This window comes from Girardinichthys multiradiatus, chromosome 18 (genome assembly GCF_021462225.1).
Source record: "Girardinichthys multiradiatus isolate DD_20200921_A chromosome 18, DD_fGirMul_XY1, whole genome shotgun sequence".
Classification (NCBI taxonomy): Eukaryota; Metazoa; Chordata; class Actinopteri; order Cyprinodontiformes; family Goodeidae; genus Girardinichthys; species Girardinichthys multiradiatus.
This window is the reverse complement of record NC_061810.1, coordinates 42,342,973-42,365,575: the sequence shown is the minus strand read 5'-3', so window position 1 is coordinate 42,365,575 and position 22,603 is coordinate 42,342,973. Positions and strand designations below refer to the sequence as shown.

The 22,603-nt window shown below is 38.7% G+C and overlaps 1 protein-coding gene across 2 annotated transcripts in view; it reads right to left on the bottom strand.

Annotated features, from left to right (window-relative positions):
* The window catches only part of arhgap35a (Rho GTPase activating protein 35a), a 91,620-nt gene extending 83,078 nt beyond the window's left edge, over positions 1–8,542 (bottom strand). The window contains exon 1 of one of the 2 annotated variants that reach the window (XM_047391030.1): positions 7,885–8,542. The gene's annotated coding sequence lies outside the window, so the exon portion shown is untranslated. The remainder of the gene's footprint in view (positions 1–7,884) is intronic. The other variant, XM_047391029.1, reaches the window with a different exon arrangement.
* Between the last annotated feature and the right edge of the window lie 14,061 nt (positions 8,543–22,603).

Sequence of the window (22,603 nt, the reverse complement as noted above, 5' to 3'; positions counted from 1 at the left end):
TCTTCTTGATGAAAGAAGTTATTCTTTGACCTTCCATTAACACTCCAGAAACACTACAATGACCATTAGATAATCAACTCTTTTTTTGTATTTTTTATAACCATATAATCTAGTTCAGGTAAAAACTGAAAGAATGAGGCATTACCCACTTGATTGTGACAGACTGAAGTCAAGGATGGTTGTGATTTTTGTACTGCACATGGGAAGACATAGCTGATAGACATTTCATTTATTTTGCAAAAAAGGTAAAAAGAAACTAAAATTGCTACTCAGAAAATATTTTTTTAAGTACTAAATCTCATTTAAAAGAAAGCATTCATAATGCTAAAAAACAGAGTTGCTGTCATTTAACAACTTTTAGCAGATGTTAAGATAATTTTATGTGTTGGACATATTTTTGACAATTCCTCTGCTTGCCACTTCATACAACTTGAAAACTGCTTTTGTTTTATTCTGCTTAAAGCTGCTTTTCTACCCAAATTTTTCCAATTTGGCCTATCAATCGGTACTCCTCGTATCTCCAGAGATTAATCAACATACTGTAAGTGACACTTAACATCTCTTGCTGTGGCATCATGTATAGAAACAGTTAAATGTCAAATGGGTCGTGCATTCAGTCACCACGACAACCAATTACTGACATGAAGTGAGCTAACTCAAATGAGAGGACAATGGAGAAGCAACGAGAAATTTTTTAGTTACTGAATTCTGAGACATGTATGCTTGAGTGACACTGACAATTGTCAAACAGTCAACGCCAAATACAATGCACCATCATGTCGCACTAACGACAACACGCTTTGATGTGGTCGCCGTTACCGAGGAAAGAAGACTCGAAGCTGGCTATATTTGTAATCATAAGAGGTTTAAAATATACTCAGACGAAGCACAAAAAGTGATAAAAAGCAATTTTAAAAATATATATTTCATAAACATGTCAGGATCTGCCACGAGTTTATATGTGCTGAGAGAGAGTGGGAGAGAACAAGACCTTCAGCAGGTAACAGGAAGGCTTAATGTATTAAAACAAAGTTGGTCTGTTTCATGCTTTTGAGCTTTCAACTTCTGAAATCATAGATTACAATGAATTTGAAAGAGATATGGTGAGGATCTACATCCTCCAAGAGACATGTCTTTGTGATACTGGCAACACTAACTGCTAATATGAGATGTTAAAGGGAGCTTAAATTACTTATAATTATTTGGTCTTTGTTTTAAATTGATGGCAAAACCATGTTATATAGCGACTGCTCTCACAAAGCACCAGGACATAGCCTCTGTGCCTAATATAAGAAAATGACCACTTCCAGCAGGAGGTCAAGAAAAAAGTACTTTAAATTTTGTTCTTACATCTTATGTTATACTTTTTGAAGAGCAAATTTACCAGAGTGACATCAATTCAATTCAATAAAATTCAATTTTATTTATATAGCGCCAATTCACAACACATGTCTCAAGGCACTTCACAACAGTCAGGTACTTACATTCCAATTAATAACTAACCATTGAACAGTGCAGTCAGAGTTAGTTATTTATTCAAATTGGATAAAACGTTTTTCTGTCTAAGGAAACCCAGCAGATTGCATCCAGTCAGTGACTTGCAGCATTCCCTCCTCCTGGATGAGCATGTAGAGACAGTGGACAGTCACTGGTGTTGACTTTGCAGCAATCCCTCATTCTGAGCATGCATGTAGCGACAGTGGAGAGGAAAAACTCCCTTTTAACAGGAAGAAACCTCCAGCAGAACCAGGCTCAGTGTGAGCGGCCATCTGCCATGACCGACTGGGGGTTTGAGAGAACAGAGCAGAGACACAAAAAGAACACAGAAGCACTGATCCACTACACTGATCAAAGTTTTACAAAAACCGGTTATTGTCCACAAATCTTTATAGAGGACGTATCATGCAAAATCCACTTTTTTAGCCCTTAAATACATGTTGTTGTGTACTTGAGGTCTGTAGGAATGCAGAAAAGAATTTAGTCTCTACAGGTGTAGCAGAGATATTTTTATATTCTGTTTGGGACATGTTTTTCAGTCCGTTCAGTTTTCTCTGTCATCTGTTATGTTTTTCCAACTGTTACATCACAGTATTTGCTGTGGAAAAGCTAAATAAGGTCATGGACTTCCGGCTAATCAATTTCGTGCATTTGCCATATTTATTTCTCGCTGTGATTTTGTAGTCCAAGCTTAAGTATGCCTACGCTGAAAGAGGATAGGTTCGGTTTCGTTCTGGGTTTCTTAACCTACACAATTTATTACCCCGTCCCCCAGCATCAGAACCTCCTCGAAGAGCCTGGTTAAATTTTAGTTTTCATGAAAATGTTCTCACGTCATTGAGGAAATTCCTCTTTGTCTGCATGACGCACTTCAAGGATGAGTGCTTCATCTACCTCTGCCAGTATCAAGAAGGATTTGCTGAAAGACTTCATCTGATTAAGGGGTCGGTTCCTTCAGTCTATGGAAATGACGGACAAAGCAAACTTTATTATAGACATGAATTTATTGTATGTTGTTGTTCAGATAGCAGTAGCATCGTGCCTTCTGCTTATGTTAGTGCTGTGTGTGGCTTTTAGCTCTGTCAGGACATAACCGTACTGCGTGTTTTAAATAGTATTACATTAACAGTTTTGCGTTGTTTTTGCGGCGCCATATAATTGCTATGAAACTACAAAAATGACCGAACGGGTTAAAGTGCAGCGCTCCTTGACCTGGAGGGGGCGGGATGTGAAGCGCCTCAACAGCATTTAAAGAGGCCACACCAAAACAAGTAGCTCTCCAACGCATCTCAGCACAGGGGTAAAAGAGGAACCTGTGGAGCTACAATAACAAGGAGTTCACACCAAAAAATTGCAGTTCCATTTTATATAGAACACAACTGAATGATTCAAGTGTGAAAAGGAAAGATTCAAAAGCATATGTCTGAATTCCTGAATTACTATCTAAAACTTATTTTTATTACAGCATTTATTTCTAATATTTATCACTTCACTCTATCTTGTCAATCACAGAGTCCAAGTTAACAGTTGCACCAATATTAAAGACAGCTCCTTGAGCCAATAAGGAGTTATCACTTTTACACAAATTAGATGACCCAAAAGCATCATGCATATGGCCTAACATGGATGAATAATAAAATAGACTCCATTGTTGCCCCTCTCTAGCTACTCTCCTCACCTTTGACCCTGTGCTCTCCACCCTCTCCACTTCTTCTGGCCCACCACTTCCCTCCCACACTGCCGTGCATCGTAGGTGGACTTCCCAACAGGAAGCCCAGGGGCGCCAGCACCAAGAATCTCCAGTGAGAAAGTTAAACAAAGATGCAGAGAGTCTTCTTCTGTTTGCATCAGCCCAAATTTAAACAATGAAGTAAAAAAAGGGTGGGTCTGAACAACAGGATAACAAAAGACTAAAAAAGAATCAGTGTCACTGAAGATTACAGACACTGTCAGATTTATCTTTAAATGCCTGTGTAGGTGGATTTCACGGCAGTCTCTTTGCAGCTGGGAACTCTGCTGTCTACAGCCTATAAACATATCAAGCTGTAAACAGCAACAGTGACTCATCCTAAAATAATCAGACACTAATACACCCATAACATGTAATAGAGCATCTTTTCATGAATGACAAATCTCTCTTTTTAAGTTAGTTCCCAAGGCAACTTGCCACCTTTGTTGAACTTTAAACATGCAGAACATGCTGAAGCTGCATGCAGGTGAAACATACTGTTGTGTAAGCAACTACAGTCACACATGTCCAAGCTATTGAACTCTGTGCGTGTGCAGTGGCCCAATTTCACTGGCAAAGACTCAATCATAACATCTTATCTACAGACGTGCTGACTCATGGAATTCAGCCTCGGCCAATAGCAGAGCAGCAGGGTTACTTATGGCCGACATTGATTGGTCGATCCATGAGCACAAACACCAAAAGGGCACATACCAGAAACACAGCCTTAAGCAGAAACTGGCAGCAGTTTGCTCACGCTTTGTTTAACTCTGGCTACCTTCGAACTGACAGCCGACTTTGTCACTCTTTTACTTTTTCTCGTTCTTCCCAGAATTACCCGCGCTCAGGCTCTCCACGGCTCTTCCACATTACCACAGTCCCTTGTTCCTCTGTTGTGTAATTGGAGCTGGAATGGCAAAACAACGGCCACTCGTTTCCAGAGGTCACCATTCCTCTGCGGCTCACATCCTGGTTCTTCATCTCTATAGTCACACTAAGTCCAAACGCTGTCACTGTTGTTTTCTTTTATTTAAATAAGACTTAAAGTTAAATTTAAAGATACTATCCAGTGCTGTTTTTCTCCACTACAACAAATGTACACTGGCAAATAAAATACAGCTAGGAAATGAAGTATGGATTTCCACTGAAGAATTTCTAAAAATGAAAAGTTTCTGAAGAAAATTGTCTTGAAGCAACAAAATGCTGATTCTGCTTTATGTCTCTTTGGTTTGATGATATCACCAAAGGTCCAAGAATCAAGTTGGTCAGCTGCCATTATTAAATGTTATGGCGGATAAGCAACTTTTTCCAGATATCAAGATAAATCTTTAAGTCGCATTTAAGCCAGAGTTTAACACTGCTGACACTATGGATGCTGCTGTTGATTCTGATGTGGAAATTAACAATGACAACAATTGTCTTCAGAACTTTATCTGGTACAAATATATATTTGTTAATGCAGGGCTCAAATGTTTGTTGCAGCTGTACAAAATACATGCAAGCACCTCTGAGGGAGGAATTGCATAAAAAAAAAAATACATATAAATTTAGTCAAAAGAACTCACATCAGTTGCCTTAAGCCTTATGTGATGTCACCTCGTGCATGGAAGCTTGCTTTGGGAAGCTTGGACAACAAATAGAAGAATTGACTATGACATGTTGTTCCACGGGTGACAAATAATATCAAGTAATATTCATCAAGTCTTATTTTACAGAAAGGTCTGGCCAATAACTAAAGCATTTATTCAGACCCACATAGAAATTATTTAAAGTATAGAGCACAATGAAATGCCCTTAGTTTCCAGAATTATAATACTACATGTGTTATGATAAATTCAATAGTATGGTGAGATTGAGTTTAGGGCTGAAACAATTAATCAAATTAATCACGATTGATCAATTATTGAAATAATGGTCAACTAATTTAGTAATTGAATAATCATTAAAATGATTATCATTTTAAAATGATAATCATTAAAAATCATGAAATTAAGCAAAAACCGTGCAAACAATAAATACATTTTTGCATTTAAGATGAAAAGTCTTCTTTGTCTGTGAATATGCTAGATCCAGTACTGCTCAAGTAGCAAAGCTTTTGTTTCACCTGGTTCAAATTCTGTAAAAAATCCCCTATTAAGCATCTTTTACTTTCCGATCATTAATTGATTAATTGAAAAAATAGTCAACAGATTAATCGATCAGCAAAATAATCGTTAGTTGCAGCCCTATTTGAGTTAGAAAGTAGAACCAATCTATGTGGATCATTGCTTTATTTTTTAATTAAATGCATCAATGTTATTCATTTACCTTAAAGGACTCTCTTTACTCTTTCCTCCCTACAGCAGTGGGCACACCAATAAAATCCTATATATCATCTGCAAATTTGTAATGAGCTAGGGAACAGAAACAGCAGGGACAGAAGAGAGCCTCAGTTCGACTGGCGCAGGCACACTTTCTAATGGAAATTCAGATACAATCATCCCAGAATGCACTTCTCTCTGCCTAATAATCAGACACTAGAACAAGGCAGCCATTGAGGGGAGAGAGTGACTGTAATCTGGTCCAGAGAACTCCAAAGCTGACCACTATAATTAGCTCCTTTTATCCATCAAACACAGACTAACAGGCAAAAATAAAAAAACACACTCCTTTGTACTACAAGTGGGAAAACTTATGAAAGCACAATTTCACAAGTAGGGAAATTTGCCATGCTGAGTGTATGGAGTTAGCTCATGCTGACAGGTGGAAATCTGCAAATTAGCCGGTAAGAGGCCAATGATTCACCCAGAAGCACAGTGGGTAATAAAAGCTGGGGTTAATGTGGACAAAATATTCAGTAAACTCAGGTGTACTACCTCAGCTTTGGAGTTTTACTTCTTGTTAAAATAAACTGAGAAACCCTAGTGCAAGTTATTTAGATCATTAATTTGATGATTATAGAAAAAAACTGTTGTTTTTTTTTCTCATTGTTTGACCTGCAAATCACCGATCAATGACAATGGAGAGAAAACTGGCCGAATCCAATCTCTGGCCAACTGACTGCATCTTCACATACTACCTTTCTTACTTTAATGTTAAGGAATAAAGTGAATTTGTGGTTTAAACTGCATGCCATACTCTATACAGGGCAGGATTTATCATCCAGTAACCTCAGTAAAACAAAACAGAAAAAAAAAAATGTATCTGCATCCCTGGCCTACATCCTGACGAGCTAAGCCTGCGCTTCTCTAATCTCAGGAACACGGTCAAAACCCAAGGACCCACATCTCAATTCACAGCCCTGAGGCAGAATGTCAGGGGTGAATGCGGGTAGCTAGCCTGCTGCCGGAACAAATGGCACAAACTATTAGAGGAAGACAAGACTTCCCAGAGAGGTGTGACTGTATTGCAAAGGACCCAATCAAGTACAACAGAGAAGAGCTGGCAGCTGCTAATGCATTTACCTGTGAGCAAATTAAAAAAACACGATGTTTCCAGGAAAAAGTATGTGTGCATTTATTTACTTCCTCCTCAGCCTGGTCATGCTAAGAAAGCTGAATTAAAACAAAAAAAAGAAAGACTTATCAAATGTTCGGTACTGTCAAAACACATCAGGCAAATGTGAAATTATGAGTCACTGGATTTGCTGGAAGAACCCGTCCCATTCACAACACATAAAAAACAGACGACAGACAATGGCAAAGTTCCTGTTTTGGCTAATGCCTCCTTTATCAGGCAATGACACAGCAGCAGCTGCAAACCAAAGTCCCCAGTAAGCACCTGCATGTTGAGGACAGGCAGTTATCTCACTGCGTGGGGCATACTTCACAGCCAGCCTCCACTTGTAAAAAGAAAAGCACCCAAGTCCTGTATAAGGACTTAGAAAGAAAGGGAGTGGCTGCAGAAGCAAATGATCCGTCTGCAGTGAATTGAAACTGTGACACATCAGTGACTGATCTTGCAATAAAAACTGACTCGTGACAGCAACTATTCTTAACTTGACTTCATTCTAATCAACCCTAATATTAGAAAATAGGGAAACGTACTCGGTCTATGCCATCTGAGAAGACTAAGGCAATTTATGTGCCACAGAAGGTAAATTTTAGAAATGTACCGGTCAGGCTGTTACCACCAGAAACCGATAATCTTTTTATCGGGCTAACTGATCGGTTCACCTCTAGAAGTCAACTTCAATCTTATTAGTACTAAGGTTTGTAATAAGCTACTGACAAATTGGAACAGATATCCACTGAACTGACTTTATTTCATATAAGAAAAAGGACCAAACATATGACTCTGTAACTATTTTATGCTGTCTTTTAAAGAATACACAATGTTGTGGAGTTTCCACAGGCCTGACAAGACCTTTGAGGCTTTGGAGAGATTCACATTTTAACAAACACTTTCCTCCTCTATAAACACCATGTTTAAACCAGCACACCTTAGACTGACTTTTAATTTGTATTTAATACACCAATATTAGAACAATCATTATTGTTACTAAGAGCTTCAAATTGTGCCAGCCCTCTGGGGGGGAAGCTGGGGTTGACTCCCAGTTCTCGTGTCATTCGCAGGACTTCAGTACAGCCCAAGCTGTACTACTTAGAATACAATAAACACCCTCAAATATCTGCTTTATAAATGTTATAATAACGTGTTGAAAGGAAGAGTCTACATACCATATGCAGTCCTGTCTTCCCAGCTCTCGTCCACTCCTTTCTTCCTCTACGTCGCTCCTCTGCGACCCACGACCGGAGAAAGACTTTATATATATATATATATATATATATATAATAAAAACAAAGAAGCAAACACAAAAACACTCCCTACACTCAGTTATTTTTTTCGCCTTTCTAGTAAACACACCGTCTGGCCCATTCCTCCCAACATTAAGGGCTCACCCCCCCCTTCCTCCCCTACAGTCTGAAGTTTCCAGACATGAGCATTTGCACTTTCTCTTCCAGGAAAAAAAAAAAAAACAGAACTAAATTCTGATAAAATGCAGGAGAAGGAAAATGTCTCCCAAAATAAAAAATAAAGTGCCGTCCTTTCACAACAGCTTGAAACGTCTGGCGAGGAGAGAGAAAAATAGAGGGGAGGCGTTTGGGAAGCGCTGTTTCGGTGTGTTTTCCCCTTCTTGGATCACCACCACGTTGTTTTCACCAATTATTATTCCCTTTGTTGTGTCAGAAATAGGAAATAAAAGTGTCCGCAAGGAAGCAGGGTCGGATCTACTCCGTCATGTTCTCAGAGTACGGACAGCTCGTTGTGAGGCGCTGTGTTTTCCTTTCTCATGTTAAGCCTCTCTAGCTGGATAAATGTGTGACGTTGTGTATGAGTCGATTTTGTTCCCTCAGCTTCCCCAATAATGGCGGACCTTCTCCTCTTCTATTCACAGAAAGCAGCGAGAGTCTCTCCCAGCGGTGTGTGGACACAATTACAACACATTCACTCTGATTCGCAGCACAGCCCCACACGACTATACAGACATTGTTTTCTGACAAAAAGATGTATGGATGACATTTACTTTAGCCGAAAAGGTCAGAAAAATAAGTTATAATGACTGAATAATTTACTATTATATATGAATCATTTGGATATTTAAAAATAGAAAAAGAAAAGCAGATATTTAACAAGGGGGGCAGTTACTTTGACTTGTTTCGCCAGGTTGCTTTCCATTACGTTTCCCCTTAATTAATGAAATTATCATTTGAAAATTGCATTTTGTATTTACTCGGGTTATCTTTTTATGATTTTAAAATTGGTTTAATTATCTGAAACTTTTAAGTGAGACAAACTGTAATTATAAGAAATCTGTAAGAGAAATGCTGTTTGTTTTAAGTTGGTCGAAATGCCAAAGAATTACAGGAACGGTGTTCAACAGTCAGCATCAGGTTCAGCTAGTTCAAATTATTTTTATTTTCTGCAATCAACTGGTCAAATGTAGTCCAAATTCTTTAAGAAAAGTCATACAGCCGCTGGTTCAGCGCCAACCGGAAACTAAGTCAGATGCCAACTTCAATATGTTAAACTAGCTGTAATGTGAATAATTTGTATATTTTCTATTGTTCTGTTATTGTTTCTTTTTTGTACCAAAATGATGGCACACAACTATGAAAGTCAACCCTGTCATCACCACAGAGTAGCTCAACAACTACTCCCTTTCTTACTTCAAAATAAGAGTCTTAAACATAATTACATGGTCTCAAGGTCAACGCACTGACCTTTTTCTAATAATAACAATAGCCTACATTTACTTCACCAGATAAAGTCATGCTAACACAGTGACTTAATAGCATTTTGTGAAACAAGCAATATTAAACATTTTTTTATACCACAAGATAATACAAAATCAGAATATATAACAATACCCAATGGTGATTCCAACAGATCAAAGTTTAAAACATCCTTTAGCCACGCTATTATGAACCAACAATAGTTCAAAAAGCAAACATTAAACATCCCGACTATCGCATCAGTCTTTGGGGTTCAAAATATCAGTTAGAGCAAGATGAGTCATTTTATCTTGCTAAATCTTTATTACCATCTGCTGTAGCCAATATTATATTGTATCCATCCCTACTCCTTAGATCCCAAATATACAGCAAATAGAAGTTGGTAAACGTTCACAAAGTATTGTAAATTTAAAATAAATACGTCTATGATATAACATGCATATACTGATTTCTGTTACTAGGCTATTTCCTTTTTTAGCAATCTCCATTATAAGACATCACACTTGGAAAAATAGAATAACCACATATAGATCAAAACCCATCATTTAATGCTGTAAACATCGCTTCTAATTGTGATTTAAGTTGTAATATCATAAGAGACTTTTGCAGTAATTAGCGTTTAGCCTCTGAAACGCTGGCGTATCAGAGCCTGAGTAACTTTTTTCACTATAATAGAATAAATTAACTTTAATGTAAATTTAAAACATAACTACACAAAATAAATTTTGCATTTCTCTTTGTGAGTAATAATTCAAATGGGACTTGGGCTCTTCCTTCTCAGGGACTCGTTACTTTGTTGCGTCCATTTTTTCAGAAGTATAGAAAAGGATTAATTGAAGATATTTTTGTTCCATTTCCCTTCCTAGCCTCATGGGTCACACATACCACTTCTGTTCTTTAACAGCTAATCCACATTCTCATATACAAATTCAAACATTAATCCATTTTTGACATATTTGACTGTCTTTCCTTGATGCTTCACCCATTAAAGGATTCTCCTGATGACTCTGACCTGAAGCCTAATTTAGCTGCTGCAGCAGCAGAGAGAAGAAATATTTTCTTCCTGACAAAATCAATCATCTCAAAGGTTAGTCCTAATTACTTGAGTTGTGCTCAGAGCCCTCCACTTGATAAAAAAATTACAGTGGAGGGGTTGGTACTTTGATAAGTTCAGCCAGTGAATGATGAATAATTTAATATTCAGAGTACGTCAGCGAAGCTGTACTTTAGAGAAATGACTGCAGTCACACAAGACATCAAACAGATGTTTAATGTCTAATAGTTGGAACCCTTTTTTGAACATTTTCTCTATCACTCTGTTATTTCTTGAACTTCCTGAAATATTCCATTCTGGGGTCTTGATCTAAAATCTGTTTAACATTGAAGTGTACTTTATGTGGCCTTACAACCAACTTTATTGAACTTTTATGTTATTTGTAGAAGAGTATGAGCTTCAACAAAATGAAACTGACTCCTTATTAATGCATAGACAAGCAGTGTTCTAGGTGTGCTCAGTAAATGCACACACTTCTGTCCAATCACATTGCTTGCTGTGATTTTAGCAATAATTGCATGACCCCAATCGACCGAAGCACAGTTAGCATGGGTCAAAGTCTCTGCTGAATAACCTGCTTCTGTTTTAAAGGCCTTCTTTGTTTTTATTTCCTTCTTGTTCTCCTTCACATGTTGTTTTATGGCGCTTAGCACTATCTAAGCAATTTCATCCTTGCTTAAAGACTACCACAGTAATGGTGCTTTTATGAAGCCAAGCACATCAATGCCAAGACACTAGCTTCCGCTATCATTTTTTTTTTCTCCTGTGCAACAGCACCTTAGCTCTTCTCTGCATTTGCAGCTGACATATTTCTGGGTCCCACAGGACAAGCACATTCCTCTACTCACAGTTGTGCAATCCCTGACAATCACAGTCCACCACCCCCCCTTCTCCCTCAGACTCCCTATTCGCACAGAGTGCTCATAGGGCGAGCTGTCCAAACTGTCTGGGCAATGTTCACCGGTGAGCTGGCTGCCCAGCCTGACCTGTATACAAACACTGAGCCCTAACTCTGTCGGAATGAAACACAAATAATTGATTTTGAAACAGCAGATATACAGTGGATATAAAAGTCTACACACCACTGGTAAAATGCCATGCTTTTGCAATGTAAAAAGAATCACCCTAAGGTCAAATATTGGAGAAGTTCTACCTTAAAAATGACCTATACTGTACTATTCAATAGAAAAAAGAAAGAAAAAAAATTTTAAGGACAAAATAAAAAAAAAACAGAATTATAAGGTAGAATAAGCATAGCCTCATTACTGCCACAGTAATGGGGGCGCTGTGCTGGTCTGTTGTGGTGAAGAGAGAGCTGAGTCGAAAAGTGAAGCTCTCGATTTACCAGTCGGTCTAGGTACCAACCCTCACCTATGGCCATGAACTTTGGGTCAAGACCGAAAGATCGAGCTCCTGGATATAAGCGGCTGAAATTAGCCTCCTCCGTAGGGTGGCCAGGCACTCCCTTAGAGATAGGGTGAGGAGCTCGGCCATCCAGGAGGAGCTCGGAATAGAGCCACTGCTCCTCCACATCGAAAGGAGTCAGTTGAGGTGGCTCGGGCATTTATACCGGATGCTTCCTGGATGCCTCCCCCAGGAGGTGTTCCAGACACGTCCCACCAGGAGGAGGCCAAGGGGATGGCCAAGGACATGCTGGATGGACTAGGTATCTTGGCTGGCCTGGGAACACCTTGAGCTCCCCCCGGAGGAGCTGGAGGAGGTGTCTGGGGAGAGGGACGTCTGGTCGTCTATACAAAGTCTGTTGCCCCGGATGATGCAGAAGACGACTACGACAATGATAAGCATAGCGTTTCTTAACTAAGGATGTGTTCAAACTCATGTTTAATAGGAGACATTATTTAAAAGTGCAGCTAATTCAGCCTAAGTAACGTTCACCTGTTCCAGAAAGTTTTTTCCTGACACTTTCTTGGCCACATCTTGGAGCAGAAGCCATGGTCCACAGAGAGCTTCTAGAGCATCAGAGTGGTCTCATTGTCAAAAGGTATAAGTCAGGGGGAAAACACAGAAGAATTTACAAGGCTTTAAATACACCACAGAACCCAGTGAAGTCAATCATCATCCAGTTGAGGAAATATGGTTTAACAAGGGAAAAGAAAAAGCTGTTAAGTGAGGAGACCAAGATGTTTTTAACAACTTTAAAAGAGGTGTACGAATTTACACCAATTTGCCATACTCTTCATGTAATAGGCTATGGGATAAGGGCAACATAGACAATATTTTTTTAAGACATTTTGCAAAGATTTGAAGTGTACCAACAGCATGTCTGCAAAATGTGTTATACAGGTACATCTGAAAGAATCTTCTGTCACCACTCATTTAAGAAAGTGAACCTCAGATATTATATATATATATATATATATATATATATATAATATTACTACAAAATAATTCATAATTAAATTAATTGAATATATTTCATGTATTATTATGGTTTTGATGATTATGGCTTACAAATAATGAAAACCCAAAAATCAGCATCTCAAAAGTTTAGAATTTTGTTTCAAGTTAAATATTGAAAACTCATTGTGTCACACCCTCTGCTAATTAACTCAAATCATCTGCAAAGGTTTCCTGAGCCACTAAATGGTCTCTCTGGGTCAGTAAGCTACACAATCATGGAGAAGACTGCGGACTTGACAGATATCCAGAAGGCAGCTATTGGCACCCTACACAAGGAGGCTAAGCTACAAAGGTTTCATTGCTGAAGAAGCTGGCTGTTCACAGAGTGAACCAAGCATATTCATACAAAGTTGAGTGGAAGGGAAAAAAATGTGGTAGGAAAAGATACACTAGCAACAGGGATGTTTTGAGTTTTTTGTCAAGCAAAATCAATTCAAGAATTATGGGAAGCTTCACAAGGAGTAGACTGAGGCCAGAGTCAGCGCATCAAGAGCCACTACACACAGACAAATCCTACACATAGCCTACAAGCATCTTAGCTGGGCTAAGGACTGTTTTCAGAAAAAAGTAATTTTTGGGTTTCATTTGAAAATCAAGGTCCCAGGGTCTGGAGAAAGAGTGGAGGGGAATCAGAATCCCCGTTGCTTGAAGTACAGTGTGATGTTTCCACAGTCATTGATGGTTTGAGGTGCCATGTCATCTCCTTGTGTTGGTCTACTGTGTTTTCTGAAGTCCACAGCCAACGCAGCCATCTACCAGAAAACTTTAATGCTCCCTTCTGCTGACAAGCTCTATGGAGATGCTGAATTAATTTTTTAACAGGACTTGGTACCCGCCCACGCCACCAAAAGTACCAAAAGCTGGTTCAATGACCATGGTCTTACTGTGCTTGATTGGGCAGCAAACTACTCTGACCTGTACCCCATAAAGAATCTATGGGGTATTGTCAAGAGAAAGATGAGAGACAGCAGACCCAACATTGCAGATGACCTAAAGGCCGCTATCAAAGGAACCTGGGCTTTCATAACAGATGGCAACCAAGTACTGAAAGCTTAGAAAATATCCTATTTTATTGATATTATGTAATATTCTACTTTTTTTAGACACTGAATTTTGGGGTTTCATTATCGATAAGACATAATCATCAAAATTCCAAGAAATGAAGACTTGAAATAGTTCACTCTATGTGTCATGAATTTATGAGGTTTACTTTCTGAAAAGTGGACCAAAAATATTGAACTTTTTCACAAAATTCTAGTTTTTTTAGATGTACCTGTAATCCAATGAAACCAACATAGAACTTTATGACCAAAATTTCAAAAGGTATCTTTGAGACAGTAACAACAATAAACATCACCAAAACAGCAACCCCACTGTGAAGGATGGTGGTGGCAGCATCATGATTTGGGTGCTGCTTTTCTTCAGGTGGAACAGGGGCCTTGGTCATGAACAGTTCCATATGCTAGTCAGTGTTGGTCCAAAACCTTCAGGCTTCTGCTAGAAAGATGAAGATGAACTTCCAAATACACCCAAATCAACATAAGAGTGACTTCACCAGTAGAAGAATAACGTTTTAATACGTCCAAGCCAGAGTCCAGGCTTCTTGTTTATACTTGCATTTGTGGAACAATTACAAAATCAATGTGTGTAATATTAAGATCCCAAAGGACTCCTTTAATGCAATATTTGATATGGTATCATATTTCAAGTATTAAGCATTTATGCTCTGCATATGGTTAAAATGTTTGGCCAGTTGGTGCTATGAATCAGAAAAAGGCGGACCCAAGATTCAGCCAGACACAGTACTGAAAGTTCAAAAGGTTTATTCAGCCACAGGAAAACATCACACAGGTTGGATGGACTCCAGCTGCCCTTATTGCCCACACCTGATGAATATTGTACTGGCGGAGATGATAAAGTTAATGTATAGACCTGGGGAGATTATGTGATGGTTTTCGGCAGAAGTATTTCAATTAAATATTTTCCTGAAAATCCAACAGCCTCAATAGACAAAAGGATATAATAGATATTTATATACGAAATTATTCAGCATTATTTACAATACAAAACATTTGTTTTTTTACAGTTTTTCTATTCTGTGATCCATTCAAAAAAAAAAAAAAAACAAGGAAAACCAAATAAGAAAAAAAAAATCTGAAGTAGTTTAAAAACATAGAAACAAAAAAAAATGCTTGAACATGTAATATGCCAGAGATATTAATTGTTATTAATTATTTTAAGTAAAACTATAATTATTATTAGTTAACGTTAACCTTTTGTACGGTGGCCGGGGGGTGCAAAACACTTTTACAAGTACCGAAACAAATTTACATTTCAAAAAACAAATTTACATTTCAGAAAACAAATTTACATTTCAGAAAATCAACCGGAAAGGGAATGTACCAACACCGAGGCTGACCCGGAAGTCAGCCTCAGGGGCTGCATCCTTCGAAGGCCGTATTTGTAGGCCGATTACGTTACAGCGCGGCGACGAAGGCTGTTCCAATTCATGAATCATTCCGAGCAAATGCTGCCGAAAAATTTGTCCTTATTTTGCCCGATTTGAAGGATGTGTCGTGAATATCCTTCGGGTATGGAGTTAAATTTGTCTCAATATTATTCAATCAAACAAAAAACTAATCTCAATCAAAAAATATTAAGTTGTGATCCAAACTTTCAGAGTTGTAACAATTTTTTTTTTTTTATGGAATATTTTATTTTGGGGAGAAAAAAAAATTGTTTGTTAAAACTTTTTTTGATTAAAATGACTCATTTTTTCTCACGAAGAGAAAAAAGTTATTTGCAAAACATAAACTTTTATTTGCGCATGTCAAAAATCTTTGGTTACGAGTCTCGCTTTTTTGGTTTTGACGCTCTCTGTTTTTGGTTGAACTCAACGAATTTTGAGTCCTGGGAACATGAACATCCTGGGCGGGGCCTAAAGACGAACGCTGTAAGACGTTTCCCTATTGGTTAGCGCTGACTAAAGCCGCAGACTCTGATCCCCCGCATCTCTGAACTTCTGCTCGAACTGCAGGGCTTGCAGCGTCGCTTCAGTGAGGAGACATCAACTGTACAGAAGAAAACTGCGGTTAAGTGAGCCGACAGTCAGAAATACGCGGTCACGCGAGGTGACAACACAATCTCTTCAGATTTTATCAAAGGGTCATCTATGCTATAACCAGAATTAATATTTCATAATTTTACTGTAAAGGTTTGGAGAAATACACAACTACCCCAAGTGTAGTATAAAACAGAGTCCATGTCGGGCCGATGGCATCCCATAATCCTGTGTGTTGTCCTCAACACCAGTGATACTTCCTTCCTCTCCTGTGCAGTTCCCTCACCACACTGTCATGCTGAGACACAGAGTGCTTTCCACCGTGGCCCTGTAGATATCTGTAAGCAGCTGAGGAGATGAAGAAGAGCTGTTGTTGTACCTTCTTCAACAGGCGAGGGGCGTTTCCAGTCCAGGAGAGGTCAGAGGAGATCTGGATGCTCTTGCACTTTAAGCTGTTCAGACCACTTCCCAGGATCTCATCGACTTCACCAAAAAGAAGCATTTGTGGTACTTTGTTGGGGTAGTTGTGTATTTCTCCAGAAACCTACAGTGAAATTATGAAATACTAATTCTGGTTATAATATAGATAACCCTCTAATATAATCTGAAGAGATTGTGTTGTCACCTCTCATGGTTTTGGAGAAATAAATTCCTGAAAGTGGGACAAATACATATAATGGTTGAGCATTTTGAGGTATTTTGACAAGATATTTCTCCAAAACTATACAGTAAAATATAAAATATTTATTCTTTTACATAAAACATGAATGTGAAAGTTGTAAAAATGTAATTAATATAACTGTTCTGTAGGTTACTTTTCTGTTTTCCTCTTATTTTTTCAACCGTTGAAAGGATCGGCGTCCTTTCTGCTCCATTACCGTAAAGCACCTTGTATGCGCAACGCTAATCTTTAAGAGAGAGCTAGTGTCGGCTGGCGTGACCGCGTATTTCTGACTGTCGGCTCACTTAACCGCAGTTTTCTTCTGTGCAGTTGATGTCTCCTCACTGAAGCGCTGCTGCAAGCCCTGCAGTTCGAGCAGAAGTTCAGAGATGCTGGGGATCAGAGTCTGCGGCTTTAGTCAGCGCTAACCAATAGGGAAACGTCTTACAGCGTTCGTCTTTAGGCCCCGCCCAGGATGTTCATGTTCCCAGGACTCAAAATTTGTTGAGTTCAACCAAAAACAGAGAGCGTCAAAACCAAAAAAGCGAGACTCGTAACCAAAGATTTTTGACATGCGCAAATAAAAGTTTATGTTTTGCAAATAACTTTTTTCTCTTTGTGAGAAAAAATTAGTCATTTTAATCAAAAAAAGTTTTATCAAACAATTTTTTTTCTCCCCAAAATAAAATATTTTATTAAAAAAAAAAAAAAATTGTTACAACTCCGAAAGTTTGGATCACAACTTAATATTTTTTGATTGAGATTAGTTTTTTTTTTATTTAGATTAGTTTTTTGTTTGATTGAATAATATTGAGACAAATTTAACACCATATTCGCGGCCCATCATTTCCCATCATTCATTGCGGGTCGAAGCGGATTGGTCAAGCAGGGGAAGCCATGGCGGACCATAGCAACAAAAGCTGTGAGTAAATTGTGGAAAATTACACTTTCTATGACACAAATGAACTTCTACAATGTTTTTAGTGCGGGAATATAACTATGTAGACGTGAAATATCTGCTTGATTTATCTAGACATCGCTTAATTTCAAACGTGCTCCGACGTGTTCGGAGTTTTCCGTTCCCGGCGTAGGAACCGGCTCGCCTCGCCAGCCCTACCGGCGGTGAGGTGAGCTAGCCCGGTAGACATCTGACCGTACTATCGGCACTAAGCTCCCGCTGGCAGTCATCACAGTGAACGTTTAACACAAGTGATTTCTAACAGTTTATGTTATTATTTTAATTGTTACTGAAAATCGATTTAACATTTCAGGTGATATTAAGGTTAACCAGAATAAATGGTCAGTTTTATGTAATCCAACTGTATCGCTGGAGAGTGTGATTGAGAATAAATAAGCTTTTCAATATGAATTTTTAATGAAGAAATGTGCTATATGTTTTAAAAGTTTATTTATAATTCAGTTAGAATTATAATTTCTGATTCCAGGTAAACCCGACGAGGAATACACCTCCAAATGTAAGTGAATCTCAGTAAAGAAGTTAAAAGTTTGAAAGAGCTTGTTTTAGACATTTGCATAGAAATATTTTTAATATTTTCTTCAAATTAAGACAAATGTAAAATTAAAAAAGGCTTTATTTTTGCTCTGATATTAAGCAAGATGTTCTTTTTTTGGTATTTTCATATTTTGCTTAGGTACAAAGGAGCAGACGGGCCAGTTTATCAAGCTCAGGAGTGAGAACCACCACCTTTTTACTGGAGCTAAAAACTCAGACACCGTGGCTTGGAGGTACAATAACAACATTCTTTGCAGTCAGTTTCTGTCCAGTTTCAATAACTCCTATCTTTCTAACTTTCATAAATATCCATCCAGTGATTAACATACTTCTTTTGGTTTAGGACAATTCTGGAGAAGATGGACCAACAGGGGAAGGTCACCCCCTTTGCAGGACAAAACAATGTGGGACAATTTGAAGAAAAAAAAAGAATTTAGAGTATGTTCAGAAGTTCTCATGTCACACACAAATAAAAAAAATATTTCTAAAAGTCTTGTTGGTTTCTCTGTTTAGTCCATTTTTTTTTTTTTATTCCATCTAACTTTAGGATTGCAAGTATCCAGGGTCAGGAGAGGGAGTCAGTGAAAAGCCCACTGCTGCTACTTGGCCCTGGTTTGTCTTTATGGATGAGGTGTTGGGACAGAGGTCTTCCACAGCACCTCCTGTCCTGATTGCCTCCATCCCTGAGGACACTCCAGGGCCAAGCGGAGCGGTGGGCAACCAGATGGAGAAGGAAGACAGTGAGCCAGCAGGAAGGGGTCAGAAAAGAAAGAGGGACAGAGATGAGATGATGGAGTTGATCAGGGAGGACATGAGGGCACAGAGAATGGACAGACTGTTTTCCAATGAATGGCACCAAAATAAGGTGCTACATAAGAAATATTAAGTTTTGTTCAGATTGTTTCTTAAGGTTTTAAGGTGTTCTAATAAATTTCAAAATAGTTTTTGTCACTAATGTTATTTCCATTTGATCTAACAATACATCAACTTCATTTAAAGTTATAAACAGAATTTATTAGGAAAAATACAAACAGCACTTTAAACAGAATGGGAGAAGAACAAATTCAAACAGATCAAGATTACAAGACAAAAGGCATAAAATAAAATTATGTACAAATATTTACAACGGCGACAACAGGATCAACCTGAGTGACCGGTTCCTGGAAAAACCTCTTGAACAGAACAAAGAGGCAGATGTTTGTCTGAACAGAAAGTCTGGCGGTGTGGCTAAATCTTTCACAAGGTCAGAGACTTGGATGGGAAGCTGCAACTGAGACCTGTGGTTAGTCTTTCTGGATGGTGAGTGAAGCATCACACAGGTGGTCTGCAGATGTTTGTGATGCCTCTTTCTGCTGTCCACGTCATCGTCCATCAAGTGGGTTTAAAGGGCTGGCTGAATTGACGGCTGCCACATCACTAAGAGGTAATCGGAAAAATGCAGAATTAGAAGATGGTGCTCACAAAATATTACAATTAGTTATACCCCTCAAAAATTAATCACATCTGTAATATTATACTTGGCTGACACAGTAGTCATGTTCTGGTGGTACCTCCTCCAGGGCAGACACCTCAGCTGAAAGCTGGTCCTGCCAGAGAGCAACGCTGACTGCCTCAGTCCAAACCTCACCCTCATCCTCTTCTACAGCCTCCTCTGGGTCATCCTCTGGGGCCTTGACATCCCCAGCACCAAGGCAGATGTTGTGGAGGATGGCGCATGCTGTTATGACCTGAAAACAATTTAAAAGAGGGTGCATATGTGTGTATATATTATGTATAATGTATATATAAAATGGATCCAGGTCAAAACTTACGTGAGGTACAAAGGTGTCGTGCACCTCCAGCGCTCGCAGGAAGATGGCCCTGAATCTGGTTTTCATCATTCCAAAAACACTGTTAAAGCGCTGGGCTCCCACACCTTGTTTTGTCCTCTTGTAGGGAGTGATGAGGGGGAGTGGATATTGGAGGCATGGGTACCCTCCATCAGCATGGATAAAATGCCCTGGAGGAGGATAAACTGTACAATGGGCTGTGGTGGAGCACCGTAGAGTCATGCACTGACCCAGGCCAGCCCACATACGTGTCAATAAAATAGCTCTCAGAAACTGCTTGCAGGATTATGGAAGGGAAGAGTTTCCTGTTCCTGTAGCACTGACCATCAAGGCTGCTTGGACACCTGAAGCGGATATGGCAGCCGTCAATTGCACCCACAGCTTTAAGAAAAGCTCTGTGGCGTGCCAGCCCTGCAAACTCACGGGAGTCCTCAGGGGTCTTTAGAAGGTAGATGACCTGGTGACGAATAGCCATGATCTCCTCTGTAACTCTGTGGACGATACGATGGACAGTAGAGCGAGGCATCCCAAACACTCTGCAGACCACTCTGTAGGATGTGCCACTTGCCAGCCAGAAAAGAAAAACCAAGGTCTCAATAGTAGCACCCATCCATGTTGCCTATCCTGGTGCAAAAGATTAAGCAGCACTGCCAGAAACTCCCTGCTCAGCTGAAAATCAGGCCCGGTGTCCTCCTGGTTGAAGAAGCGTTTCAGGACTGGGACACTCAGGTTGATCCTGCAGTAAAGGGGTCTGGTCTAGAAAAGGGAAGAATGGAGATGGAAAAACACATTATTTTTAAGGCATGCTTCTGGATATTTTAAGAGAACAAAGCAAGCAGATACTAATACACCAAAAACACTGCATTATTATATAATTATCTAAGAACAGCCAGAGGGGATCAAATACTTTATAATTCCCATCTATCTTAAAATTGAAAGGTGTTGTTTATATATATATATATATATATATATATATAATGTCGACATACATTAGCCATAAAGTTGCTATCTCTTTGTTTATTGGCTAGTTAAATCAAACATCTTTTTTTACCTGAACATGATTGTCTCTGGATTGTACCTGGAATCAGAAATTATAATGCTAATTGAATTATAAATAAACTTTTAAAACATATAGCACATTTCTTCATTAAAAATTTATATCGAAAAGCTTATTTATTCTCAATCACACTCTCCAGCGATACAGTTGGATTACATAAAACTCCATTTATTCTGGTTAACCTTAATATCACCTGAAATGTTAAATCGATTTTCAGTAACAATTAAAATAATAACATAAACTGTTAGAAATCACTTGTGTTAAACGTTCACTGTGATGACTGCCAGCGGGAGCTTAGTGCCGATAGTCCGGTCAGATCTCTACCGGACTAGCTCACCTCACCGCCGGTAGGGCTGGCGAGGCGAGCCGGTTACTACGCCGGGAACGGAAAACTCCGAACACGTCGGAGCACGTTTGAAATTAAGCGATGTCTAGATAAATCAAGCAGATATTTCACGTCTACATAGTTATATTCCCGCACTAAAAACATTGTAGAAGTTCATTTGTGTCACCGAAAGTGTAATTCCCAACAATTTACACAGCTTTTGTTGCTATGGTCCGCCATGGCTTCCTCTGCTTGACCAATCCTCTTCGACCCGCAATGAATGATGGGAAATAATGGGCCGCGAAGGATATTCACGACACATCCTTCAAATCAGGCAAAATAAGGACACATTTGTCAGCTGCATTTGAGGGAGTCATGATTCATGAATTGGGACAGCCTTCGTCACCGCGCTGTATCGTAATCGGTCTACAAATACGGCCTTCGAAGGATGCAGCCCCTGAGGCTGACTTCCGGGTCAGCCTCGGCGTTGGTACATTCCCTTTCCGGTTGATTTTCTGAAATGTAAATTTGTTTTCTGAAATGTAAATTTGTTTTCTGAAATGTAAAAGTGTTTTCTGAAATGTAAATCTGTTTTCTGAAATGTAAAAGTGTTTTCTGAAATGTAAATTTGTTTTCTGAAATGTAAATCTGTTTTCTGAAATGTTAATTTGTTTCGCATCTTGTTAAATTGTTTTCTGAAATGTTAATTTGCTTCGGTACTTGTAAAAAGTGTTTTGCACCTCCCGGCCACCGTACTTTTGACTTTATTAAAATGTCTATTATTTTAAAGACAAAGAAGACCCTAAAAACAAAATAATTTAATACATGTAATGTGAGACGTGACATTTGACCAACTCATTTAATGAATAAGTGGACTTACTTCCTGCCAGCACCTGCCTTTAGAGACACTTCTACCTCTTTTAGAGACATTAATATTAATGTAAACCAATGTATTGTTTTACACACATGTATAAAACATAGCTTATTAGCTTCACTCCTTTGTGATGACAAGCGCTCTTAATGGTTGTATTGATGTCATGCAGATGAGACAACAAACCAGAGAACAGATATAAGCAGGAAATGGCTAGTGACAAGGTTTTTTTTTTTTTTTTTTTTAAAGTTACGGTTTCAAAACCGCTTACTTTTTTTAACATACCATTCAACTGGAATGGTATGTTAAATAATATAATAACACAATAATATCACCTGTTGCAGTGCACTGCCAGCCAGTTAGCTGAAAG